Here is a 12,500-nt window from a genome sequence, read left to right as displayed (position 1 = left end):
TGACCTCTCCGCCCCCACCCCCACTCCGGCCTATCACCCTCACCTTGACTTCCTTCCACCTATCACATTTCCAACACCCCTCCCCCAAGTCCCTCCTCCCTACCTTTTATCTTAGCCTGCTGGACACACTTTCCTCATTCCTGATGAAGGGCTCATGCCCGAAACGTCGATTCTCCTACTCCTTGGATGCTGCCTGACCTGCTGCGCTTTTCTAGCAACACATTTTCAGCTCTGATCTCCAGCATCTGCAGTCCTCATTTTCTCCTCAAAGCATTCCATAACCTTACAACCCTCTGAGTAAAGAAACTACCTCTGATATCTGTCTTATACCTATCTCCCCCCACTTTAAAGTTGTGTCCCCTTGTGTTTGCCATTCCCATACTTGGAAAAAGGCTCTCCCTGTCCACCCTATCTAACCCTCTGATTATCTTGTATGTCTCTATTAAGTCACCTCTCAACTTTGTCCTCTCTAACGAGAACAGCCTTAAGGCCCTCAGCCTTTCCCTTAAGGCATTCCTTCCATACCAGGCAACATCCTAGTAAATCTCCTCTGCACCCTTTCCAAAGCTTCCACATCCTTCTTATAATGCAGTAACTAGAACTATACACAATACTCCAAGTGTGGCCGTACCAGAGCTTTGTACAGCTGCAGCATAACCTCATCGTTCCGGAACTCAATCCCTCTATTAATAAAGGCCAAAACACTGTATGCCTTCTTAACAACCCTGTCAACCTGGGTGGCAACTTTCAGGGATCTGTGTACATGGACACCGAGATCTCTCTGCTCACCTGCACTCCCAAGAATCTTATCATTAGCCCAGTACTTTGCATTCCAATTACTCCATCCAAAGTATATCACCTCACACTTGTCCACACTAAACTCCAGTTGCCACCTCTCAGCCCAGCTTTGCATCCTATCTATGTCTCTCTGCAACCTACTATATCCTTCGTCACTATCCACAACTCCACCAACCTTAGTGTCATCCGCAAATTTACTAACCCACCCTTCTAAGCCCTCATTTAGGTCATTTATAAAAATGACGAACAGCAGTGGACTCAACACCCACCCTTGCGGTATGCCGCTAGTAACTGGACACCAAGATGAACATGTTCCATCAACTACAACCCTCTGTTTTCTTTCAGCAAGCCAATTACTGATCCAAACTGCTATGTCTCCCACAATCCCATTCCTCCGCATTTTGTATAATAGCCCACTGTGGGGAACCTTATCGAACGCCTTGCTGAAATCCATATACTCCACATCAACCAGTTTACTCTCATCTACCTGTTTGGTCACTTTGTCAAAAAAGTCAATAAGATTCGTTAGGCATGACCTACCCTTCACAAAACTGTGCTGACTGTCCCTGATCAGATTATTCTTTTCTAGATGGTTATACATCCTATCTCTTATAACCTTTTCCAACACTTTACCAACAACTGAAGTGAGACTCACTGGTCTTAATGAGCAAAACTTAAAAATGTGTTGCTGGAAAAGCGCAGCAGGTCAGGCAGCGTCAAAGGAACAGGAGAATCGACATTTCGGGCATAAGCCCTGAGCAAAAACAAAGAACAACGTGTTATGAAGGGCTTATCTTCAACAGCAAGAAGTGCCAGGTGAACCCTTTTATTTGTTCTTGGGATATGTGTGTCACTGGTTGAGCCAACATTTATCCCTAATGCCCATCCTTAAGTTCCCTTTAACTTGGTAGAACGTTTCTGAGAGCAGTTGTTGGGAACTGGAGTCACATATAGGCCAGATCAGGTAAGGATGGCAGATTTCTTTTCTAAAGAGCATTAGAGAACCTGATAGGTATTTGTGATAATCGACAATGGTTATAAGGTTACAAGTAGATGATCTTTTAATTTTAGGTTTTTATTGAATTCAAGTTTCACCATTTACAATGATAGGATTTAAACCCATGACTCCACAGCATTCGTCTTGGCCTCTAGATTACTTGTCCAGATCAATTTTGTTGGCCCTATTTGTTCAGGTTGTATAATTGTCCTAACACAGGCGCAAGCTCTGTCTGGCGTTAGCTTTGTTCTGAGCATTAGTTTACCTGTAAGTAAATCCACCAGAGATTTTCAAATAAACAGAATCCATACACTATATCTGAATTAGACAAAAATATTATTACATCTTGTAGTCACAAATATTAAGCTCGTGTAACTATTCTTTGAGCTAAATCTCTGTTATTGCCATGCAATCTTATGTGGTATCTTGTACTTACAGCTCACCGAACAGTATTTACCATTTTGCAAAAAATATCATGTGTACACTAAATACATGTTAATCCACCTCACATTCAAACCTGGTCTTGATCCTTCCTATTTCTATTATGCTAGAGTTGTTTGTCTCTTCCATTGCTCCCTGCACCTTGTTTCTTCATCCTGGTGCGCAAACGCCTGTAAAAGTTTGTACATATATCCCTGGTGGAATTTATAAACATCACTGCAAAGACAGTCATTCTAATTCTGTTGAAGTGAAGCCAGTCCTCAGTGTACAGCTTCTTCCTGCCTCCTGTTATAGGAATCTGCAATTTCTCAGCATTTAATCACAGATCGTTCTGCTATAATGCACATTTCATTAACGCAAATTCGCTGTAACACAATCAATGAATTGGGGCACTGTTTCTAAAGCATGAACTTTTAAAACATGTGTTGGCTGTAACACGATTACATTGTTGCATTTTAAGCACTACTTCTAAAAATGCTACTTTTCTATAACATGGGTTGCAGAACAATATAATGTGTTTCTTTTTTATTCTTCTGATCAAAATGGATAATTTAACATTTTCCAACATTCTACTCCATTGGCCAAACCTTAGTACATTCACCTAACCTATAGAATTTCCTTTGTAACCTCTGATTGTTCTCTGCACAACTTACTTTTTGACCTATCTTTGTATAGTCAGCAAATTTGCCAAGCATACCTTTAGTTCCTTCATCCAAAACCTCTACACTGATCCCTAATACCATATCAAGTATCTTGCCAACCAGTAAGAGACCTATTTATGCTTGCTCTCTGTTACTTGTTAACTAGCTAATCTTCAATCCATACTAATGTGTTGCCCATTATTCCATGGTCCTTTACTTATGGTGAGACATTATCAAATGCCTTTAGGAAATCTAAGAATGGCTCCCCTTTATCCACAGCATGTTACTTCTTCAAAAACCGCCGATAATTCTTAGGCATGATTTCCCTTTCACAGAACTAATTTGACTGTGCCTGATTACTTTGAATTTTTCCAAGTGCCCTACTATAACTTATTAAAATATCTTCTAAATTTTAACAGTTATAGATGTTAAATTAACTGGCTGGCAGTTGCCTGATTTTGGTCTCCCTCCCTTTTTGAATAAAGAACATTCGCTATCTTTGAATCACATAGAGCCTTCTCAAAATCTGAGGAATTTTGAAAAATTAGAACCAATGGAAAAAAAACACATCAACTATTTCACTAGCTACTTTTTTAAGATCCCAAGGTGAAGTCCATCAGGACCATCAGGACCAATGACTTGTCAGCAAGCAATTCCAACAATTTGCTCATTACTACTTCCCTGGTGATTTCAATTTTCTTTTTAGGTCCTCTTTCCCTTCCCTTCCCTGATTTACCATGATTACTGGGATGTTACTTGTCTCTGGCACAGTGAAGACCAATGCAAAATATCTGTTCAATTCATTAGCCATCACCTTATTTTCCATTATTAATTCCTCAAACTTACTTTCGATAGGGCCAATGTTCATTTTGTTACCTCTTCTCCTTTTTAAATATCTAAAGAAACACTTACTATGATGTATTTTTATATTTCTAGCTAGCTTTCTTTTCTATTCTAATTTTTCCCACCTTATAAATCCTTAGTCAGCCTTTGTTTCAAATATTCTGTCCAATATTCTGATACCCACTTTAGCACAATTACATGATTTTAATTAAGACTTGATACAATCTGCAACTTGTTTAGCTAACCATAAGTGATTGGTCTGTCCCTTAAGTGTCTAACATTGGATTTCTAATGAACCTCCCTTAACCCAATTTGTCAGTCCATCTCATCAAGCATCTTTTATGTCCTCAGAATTTCCCTTATTTAATTTTATTCTTGAACCAATTCTTATCTCCCTCAAACTGAATGTAAAACCCGATCATGTTATGATAATTGTGACTTAAAGATGTCTTCACTATGAGGACATTAATCAATCATATTCTGTCACAAAATACAAGGTCGAGTACAATCTGCTCTCTGATCAGCTCCGGAACATCCTGATCTAAGAAACTAACCCCAAAGATTTCTACATCTAGGCCACTTCTGCATCTGTTTTTTTTTTGTCCGTATGTGGATTAAAATCCGTATGTGGATTAATAACATTGTTCTTTCTGAAAATCTTCTGTTATTTCTTTTTGTATTCTCCATTCTTCTGAGCAGTTACTGTTGGGAGGCCTATACACTATTCTTAGAAGTAACTTCTTGCCTTTACCATTTCTTATTTTGAGCCAAGCTGCTTCAAATTCCTGATTTTCGAAACTTGCGTCAACCCTCTCTATTGTACTAATACTACTGTTAATTAACAGAGCCACATTTCCACCTTTTCCAAGCTTCCTGTTCCATGCCCTCAGTCTTCCCTATGCATGATGACTCCAGTTGTTCCTCAAGCCCAAAGGCAGCATTAAGAAAATAAAGAACAAAGAAAATTGACAGCCCAAGAACAGGCCCTTCGGCCCTCCAAGCCTGAGCCGATCCAAATCCACTGTCTAAACCTGTCACCCAATTCCTAAGCATTTGTATCCCTCTGCTCCTCACCTACTCATGCATCTCTCCAGACACCTTAAATGAATCTACCGTGTCTGCCTCGACGACCTCTGCTGGCAATGCATTCCAGGCACCTACTACCCTCTTTGGTAAGTACTTGCCGCATATATCCCCCTTAAACTTTTCACCTCTCACCTTGAACGCATGACGTCTTGTTATTGAATCCCTCATCCTGGGAAAAAGCTTATCTCTATCTACCCAGCCTATCCTTCATGATTTTGTAAACCTCAATCAGGGTCCCCCCCATCTCCTTTTTTCTAATGAAAACAAACCTTACCTACTTAGCCACTCTTCATAGCTAGCACCTTCCATACCAGGCAACATCCTCGTAAACCTTCTCTGCACCCTCTCTAAAACATCTACATCGTTTTGGTAATGTGGCGACCAGAACTGTACACAGTATTCTAAATGCGGCCGAACCAAAGTCTTGTATAATTTTAACAGGACCTGCCAGCTCTTATACTTAATACCCCATCCGATGAAGGCAAGCATATCATTTGCCTTCTTGGCCACTCTATCCACCTGTACAGCCACCTTCAGGGTACAATAGACCTGCACTCCCAGATCTCTCTGCCCATCAACCTTTCCCAACGCTCTTCCGTTCATTGTATAATTCGCTCTAGAATTAGTCTTATCTAAATGCACCACCTCACATTTGTCTGGATTGAACTCTATCTGCCACTTTTCCGCCCAACTCTCCAGTCTATCTTCTTCTGTATTATTTGACAGTCCCCTATGCTTTCTGCTACTCCACCAATCTTTGTGTCATCTGCAAACTTGCTGACCATACCAACAGTGCCCTCTTCCAGATTATTTATGTATATCACAAACAACAGTGGCCCCAACACTGATCCCTGTGGTACACCACTGGTCACCTTTCTCCATTTTGAGAAACTCCTTTCAACTGCTACTCTCTGTCTCCTGTTGCTCAATCAGTTCTTTATCCACCTAGCTAGAACACCCTGCACACCATTTGACTTCATTTTCTCCATTAGTTTACCATGGGCAACCTTATCAATTGCCTTACTAAAGTCCATGTATATGACATCTACAGCCTTTCCTGCATTTATTAACTTGGTCACTTCCTCAAAGAACTCTATTAAGTTGGTAAGGCACGATCTCCCCCGCACAAAACCATGTTGCCTATCACTGATAAGCCCATTCTTTTCCAAACATAAATAGATTTTATCCCTCAGTACCACTCCAGCAACTTTCCCACCACCAACGTCAGGCTCACTGGTCTGTAGTTACCTGGAATATCCCTACTACCCTTCTTGTACAGGGGGACAACATGAGCAACCCTCCAGTCCTCCGGCACCTCACCTGTGTTTAAAGATGCTACAAAGATATCTGTAAGGGCCCCAGCTATTTCCTCTCTTGCTTCCCTCAGCAACCTGGGATAGATCCCATCCGGTCCTGGGGATTTGTCCACCTTAATATCCTTTGGCCTACCCAACACATCTTCCCTCCTTATGTCAATGTGATCCAGAGTAAGCAAACATCTATTTCTAATTTCAGCATTCATCACTTCCTGTTGCTCAGTGAACACTGATGCAAAGTAATCATTGAGAATCTCACCCATTTTCCTTCCTTCCTTATTCTTTAGTGGAACAACCCTTTCTCTGGTTACCCTCTTGCTTCTTATATAAGAATAAAAGGCCTTGGGATTCTCCTTAATTCTTCTCGCTGAAGTTATTTCATTACCCCTTTCATTACCCACTAGCTTCCTCGTTGAAGATTGGTCCTCCTTTCCCGCTATTCCTCCAAGGCCCATTCTGTTCTTAACTGCCTGGACCTTATCGACACTTCCCTTTTCCTCTTGGAGGAAAATTACATGGTGAGTTGCTATAATCTGAAAGTAAATTCAATCATAACTTTGAAAAGAAATTTAAACAATTGTTAAGGAAAATTTAGCTGAGATATTGGGTAGGAGTGTTTGAGTGACACTAACTAAATACCTAGATCAAAGAGTTGCTACAGGCTGGATAGGACCAATAATCTTCTTCTGTATGATATTATTCTGCAATGCTATTTTTGGAGAATGGTTGCTGAGGAAATAAGCCAGGAATAACTACAAATTGAGGGGTGATAGATTTAAGACAGATGTCAGAGGCAGGTTCTTTACGCAGAGAGTGGTAAGGGCGTGAAATGCATTAATTGCTAATGTAGTCAACTCAGCCACATTAGGGAGATTTAAACAATCCTTAGATAAGCACATGGATGATGATGGGATAGGGTAGGGGGACGTGCTGAGAATAGTTCACAGGTCGGCGCAACATCAAGGGCCGAAGGGCCTGTTCTGCGTTGTATTCTATGTTCTATAAAGTCCAATTAAAATATGAACTCTCGGTTCAATCCAGGTTTATGAAGATATTGAAGATATCAAAATGTTATGTTGTAAAGTTTCTTTTTATATATTTGATAGAATAGATTGAGAGAAACTTTTTCTGTGGGGGGGTGGTTCAGAATAAAATGCTCTGGATCAGTGGTGCTGGAAGAGCACAGCAATTCAGGCAGCATCCGAAGACAGGCAAAATCGACGTTTCGGGCAAAAGCCCTTCATCAGGGCTTTTGCCCGAAACGTCGATTTTGCCTGTCTTCGGATGCTGCCTGAATTGCTGTGCTCTTCCAGCACCACTGATCCAGAATCTGGTTTCCAGCATCTGCAGTCATTGTTTTTACCAGAATAAAATGTTGTCATTAGGTTTAAGCTCGGGATTTGGAGTGATGTCAGGAGGAACTTATTTACAGAGATTGTGAAAACTTGGAACGTTTTTCCTCAAAAAGATGTTAGTGCTAGAATTGGACATTTCAAAATTAAGGTCAATAGGTTTTATTAAGGATTGCTATTGCTATACAGATCAGCTAAGAACAAAATGACACAAGGGGCTTCAGAACTGCATGGTTTACTCTATTTCTTATTTTTCAAAAGTTTCTTCTTTGAAACATTATTTAAAAATGCCATTTTTTTTTCAAAATGTTTAATACTGAAGGAAGATCAATCCAATACAAAACCACAATACATTGTTCAGTATATAGTTAATCCTTTGCCACTACATCCCAGTGAGGACTTGCACAAACATAAACTGAAGTATGCATTCGGTAGATATAATAAAGCAGACTCTCCGGTGCAACATCATCACTTCATTAGTTGCTTCAATAATATATCTACTATGTATGTGCATTGGTTCTTGGCTCACTAACTTCTAATTACTAAGTTAAAAATCACACAACAGCTGGTATTAGTCCAACAGATTTATTTGAAAGCACTAGTTTTTGGAGGGCCGCTCCTTCATCATGTACAGCTAGCTTTCAAGGTAAATTGATACAGAGTTCACACATCATTAACAAACAGCAGTAAATCTCCTTGACACATTTTGTAAATTAGGATAGATCTCCTTGAATTCATTGTGGCAAGATGGAAAGGTGTGATCATGACATTTTGCTTTTTGGAAATATCAATGATCCCATTTGCCAAATGGGATTTGTGCCAATTATTAGGAATTGTTAACTCATACTTCAACAATTAGTAATCTTTCTGTGATGGAAAATGGAATGTTGTTTGTATGTTTCTGTGCCTACCATTAAACATTTACATAAATAACTTTCTCATAACATTGGTTGTATGTTTGTCATTACTTATTATAAGTGTGTGTCTGCATGATGTTTGCGACCTGAATTTTAAAACCACGTAAAATCAAGTTGGTTTTATTTAGATAATTATTTCTCACATTTTATGGAGTATTTTTCTGTGCAGCTGATTTCTGACTATATCATTTGTAAAACTGCACATTGGTAATCTAATTGCAACCCCCAAATACACAACAAACAACTTTATCACATCAAAACAGTCCAAGTTGCTCTGACAACAAAATTTAACAAATAAAGAGAATTTAGTGAACAATGATCAAAAATTTGGTTTAGGATTTTAGAAATATTTTCGAGAAGGAAAGAAAGGTAGAGCCTGAAAAGTGTAAGATAGGGCACTCCAGAGGTGAGGTCCTTGAGAGTAAAACAATGGCAAAATAAGGGGAATTCATTTTCGTGCAAGTGAGGACTGCAGATCCTGGAGATTAGAGTCGAGAGTGTGGAAAAGCACTGCAGGTCAGGCAGCGTCCGAGGAGCAGGAGAATCGACGTTTTGGCAAAAGCCCTCAAGAAGCCAGATTGGAGATATTTGTGTCACACAAACTTGCTGCCATTTGTCATTATATTCAAACCCGAATGTTGTCCAGGTTTTATTATTTCTGGGTATTAGACAATATTCAGTAAGTGGACAGCTACAAATAACACTGAACAATTTGCATTCATCAGCAAACAGCCACACATCTGACTTTATAATGAATGGAAGGTCATTGATGAAGCAGCTGAAGATGGTGAAGCCTAAGACACTAAGACACTACCCTGGGGAACATTTGGGCTCTTTTGGTACAATGATATTGTCCCTACTTATGAACCTGGAGGTCTGAGTTCAAGTCTTGCCTGCTTCAGAGCTCATAGCATCATAGCTGTGTAATAACATCTCTTAAAAGATTGATTAGAAAATATCTATCCTGAGATATCCCTGCAGTGATGTGCTGAGCAGAGAAGATTTGAATTCAATGCTAGGCTTTCTTATTCTTTTCTCTTCTGAGACCAAGTCTTATAAACATTCCAAGTACATGTATGAGGCAATGCACATATATTGGAATTCCTTCCCTATACCTCTCAGTCTTTCTATCTTGCTTCTCTCCTTTAAGACACCTCTTAAATCCTGAGTCTTTGGATATTTTGGTCGTCTGACTTAATGTCACCTCATGCAGCTCAGTGTCATAATTTCTTTTGATAATGTTGCTGTGATGCGCTTTAGAGGCATTATGTAAATGTACATTGTGTTTGTTTACTGACTGAATATGAACAGGTTTTATTATATATGGGTATTAGACAATATTCAGTAATCGAGTCGAGAGTGTAGTGCTGGAAAAACATAACAGGTCAGGCAGCATCCGAGGAGCAGGAGAATCAACGTTTCGGGCATAAGCCCTTCATCGGATATCACTGAAGAACCACAAATAATACTGAACAATGTGCATTCATCAGCAACGTGGTTGACTCTCAGTTGCCCTCTGAAACGGCCAAGAAGGCCATTCAGTTGTACCAATTGTTACAAAGTCTCAAAGAAATGAAAGCAGACAGATCACCAGGCATCAAGCTAGGCACTGGAAAAGACAATGGCACAAACAGACCTGTTGACCCTGCAAAGTCTCCCTCACTAACAGCTTGGGGCTAGTGCCAAAATTAGGAGATCTGCCTCACAGACTAGTCAAGCAACAAAATTAGATAGTCATATTCACAGAATCGTACTTTACAGACAGTGTCGCAGACACCACCTTCACCATCCCTAGATATGTCCCGTCTCACCGTCAGGACAGACCCAGCAGAGGTGGTGGAACAGTGGTATACATTCGGGAGGGAGTTTCTCTGGGAGTCCTCACCATTGACTCCAGACTCCATGAAGTCTCATGGCTTCAGCTTACACATGAACAAGGAAACCTCCTGCTGATTACCATGGATTGTCCTCCCTCAGCTGATGAATTGGTACTCCTCCATGTTGAACAACACTTAGAGGAAGACCTGAGGATGGCAAGGGCACCAAATGGACTCTGGGTGGGGGATTTCAATGTCCACCACCAAGAGTGGCTTGGCAGCAGCACTACTGGTCAGGTCCTAAAAGATATAGCAGCTAGACTGGGTCTGTGGCAGGTGGTGAGGGATCCAACACAATGGAAAAACATACTTGACTACATCATACCACCTGCCAGCTGCAGATGCACCTGCCCAAGACAGTATCAGTAAGTGCAACCACTGCACAGTCCTTGTAGAGATGAAGTCCCGCCTTCACATTGAGAATAATCTCGATCATGTTATGCTAAATGGGACAGACTTTGAACAGGTCTAGCAACTCAAGACTGGGCAAGCGAGGCGTGGTGGCCATCAACAGCAGCAGAATTGTACTCCAGCATAATTTCCAACCTCATGACCTGGCATATTCCCACTCAACCATTACCATCAAGACAGGTGACCAACTGAGTTCAATGGAGAGTGCAAGAAGACATGCCAGGAGCAGCACCAGGCACACTTGAAGATGAGGTGTTTAACCTGGTGAAGCCACCAAGCAGGATTTAATACATGCCAAACAATATATGTAGCAATGATATACAGAGCTAAGCGATCCCACAACCAACGGATCAGATCTAAACTCTGCATGGCTGCCACATCCAGTCGTGAATAGTGTGGACATTTAAACAACTCACTGGAGGCGGAGTCTCGACAAATATCCTTTTCCTCAATGATGGAAAAGCCCAGCACACCAGTGCAAAACATAGGGCTGTAGGTTTTGCAGCAACCTTTAATCAGATATGCCGAGTGGATGATCCAATTCGGCTTCCTTCAGTATTTCCCATTATTATAGTTACCAGTCTTCAGCAAACTCAATTCACTCCATGTGATATTACAAAATAGTTGGAGGTATTGGATATTGCAAAGACAACAGGCCCTGACAATATTCCGGCTATAGTATTGAAGACTTGTGCTCCAGACATGCTACTGCCATAGCCAAGCTGTTCCAGTACAGTTACAACACTGGCATCTGCCCAACAATGTGGAAAATCGCCCAAATATGTCCTGTACCTCAAAGGCAGGATAAATCCAACCTGGCCAATTAACTTTCAGTCTACTGTCGGTCGTCAATAAAGTGACGGAAGGTGTCACCAACAGTGGTATCAAGCAGCACCTGCTCAGCACTAACTTGCTCACTGTCACCCCCTTTGGGTTCCACAAGGGCCACTCAGCTCCTGACCTTATTACAGCCTTGGTTCAAATATAGACAAAAGAGCTGAATTCCAGAGGGGAGGTGAGAGTAACAGCTGTTGACATCAAGACTGCATTTGACTGAGTGTGGCATCAAGGAGCCCGAGCAAACTGGAATTAATGGCTTTCAGGGGGTAAACGTTTGGGGTTTAGAGTCATATCTGGAAGATGGTTGTTGTTGGAAGTCAGTCATCTCAGTTTGAGGACATCTCTGCAGGAGTTCGTCAATGTCATGTCCTAGGTCCAACCATCTTCAGCTGCTTCACCAATGACCCTCCCTTCATCATAAGGTCTGAAGTGGGGATGTTTGCCAATGTTCAATATCACTCGAGACTCCTCAGAACTTAAAGCAGTCCATGTGCAAATGTAAAAAGATCTGGACAATATCCAAACTTGTGTTGACAAGTGGAAAGTAGCATTAATGCCACACAAATGCCAGGCCATTACCATCACCAACAAGAGATGATCTAACCACCGCCCCTTGGCATTCAATGGTGTTATCATCACTGAATTCCCCACCATCAACATTCTGGGAGTTATCATTGACCAGAGACTCGACTGGACTCACCACATAAATGCAGTGGCAATGAGAGCAGATCAGAGACTAGGATTACTGCGGCAAGTAACTTACTCCCTGACACCCGAAAGCCTGTCCACATACAAGGCACAAGTCAGGAGTGTGATGGAATACTGCCTATTTGCCTGGATGAGTATAGCCCCAACAACACTCAAGAATCTTGACACCATTCAGGACAAAAGCAGCCAACTGGATTGGCACGGCATCCACAAACATCTCTTTACCGACACTCCGTAACAGCATTGTGTACTCTTTACAAGATGCACTATAGA

General features: G+C 41.1%; 1 pseudogene; it reads right to left on the bottom strand.

Moving 5' to 3' along the window:
• LOC148141163 (uncharacterized) overlaps positions 1–12,500 on the bottom strand; it is a 96,699-nt pseudogene that overhangs the window by 65,758 nt on the left and 18,441 nt on the right.

This window comes from Chiloscyllium plagiosum, unplaced genomic scaffold, assembly GCF_037043375.1.
Source record: "Chiloscyllium plagiosum isolate Xiang-an unplaced genomic scaffold, Cpla_swu_hap1 HiC_scaffold_34, whole genome shotgun sequence".
Classification (NCBI taxonomy): Eukaryota; Metazoa; Chordata; class Chondrichthyes; order Orectolobiformes; family Hemiscylliidae; genus Chiloscyllium; species Chiloscyllium plagiosum.
The sequence above is the reverse complement of the archived record's forward strand: the minus strand, read 5'-3'. Positions and strand labels throughout refer to the sequence as shown.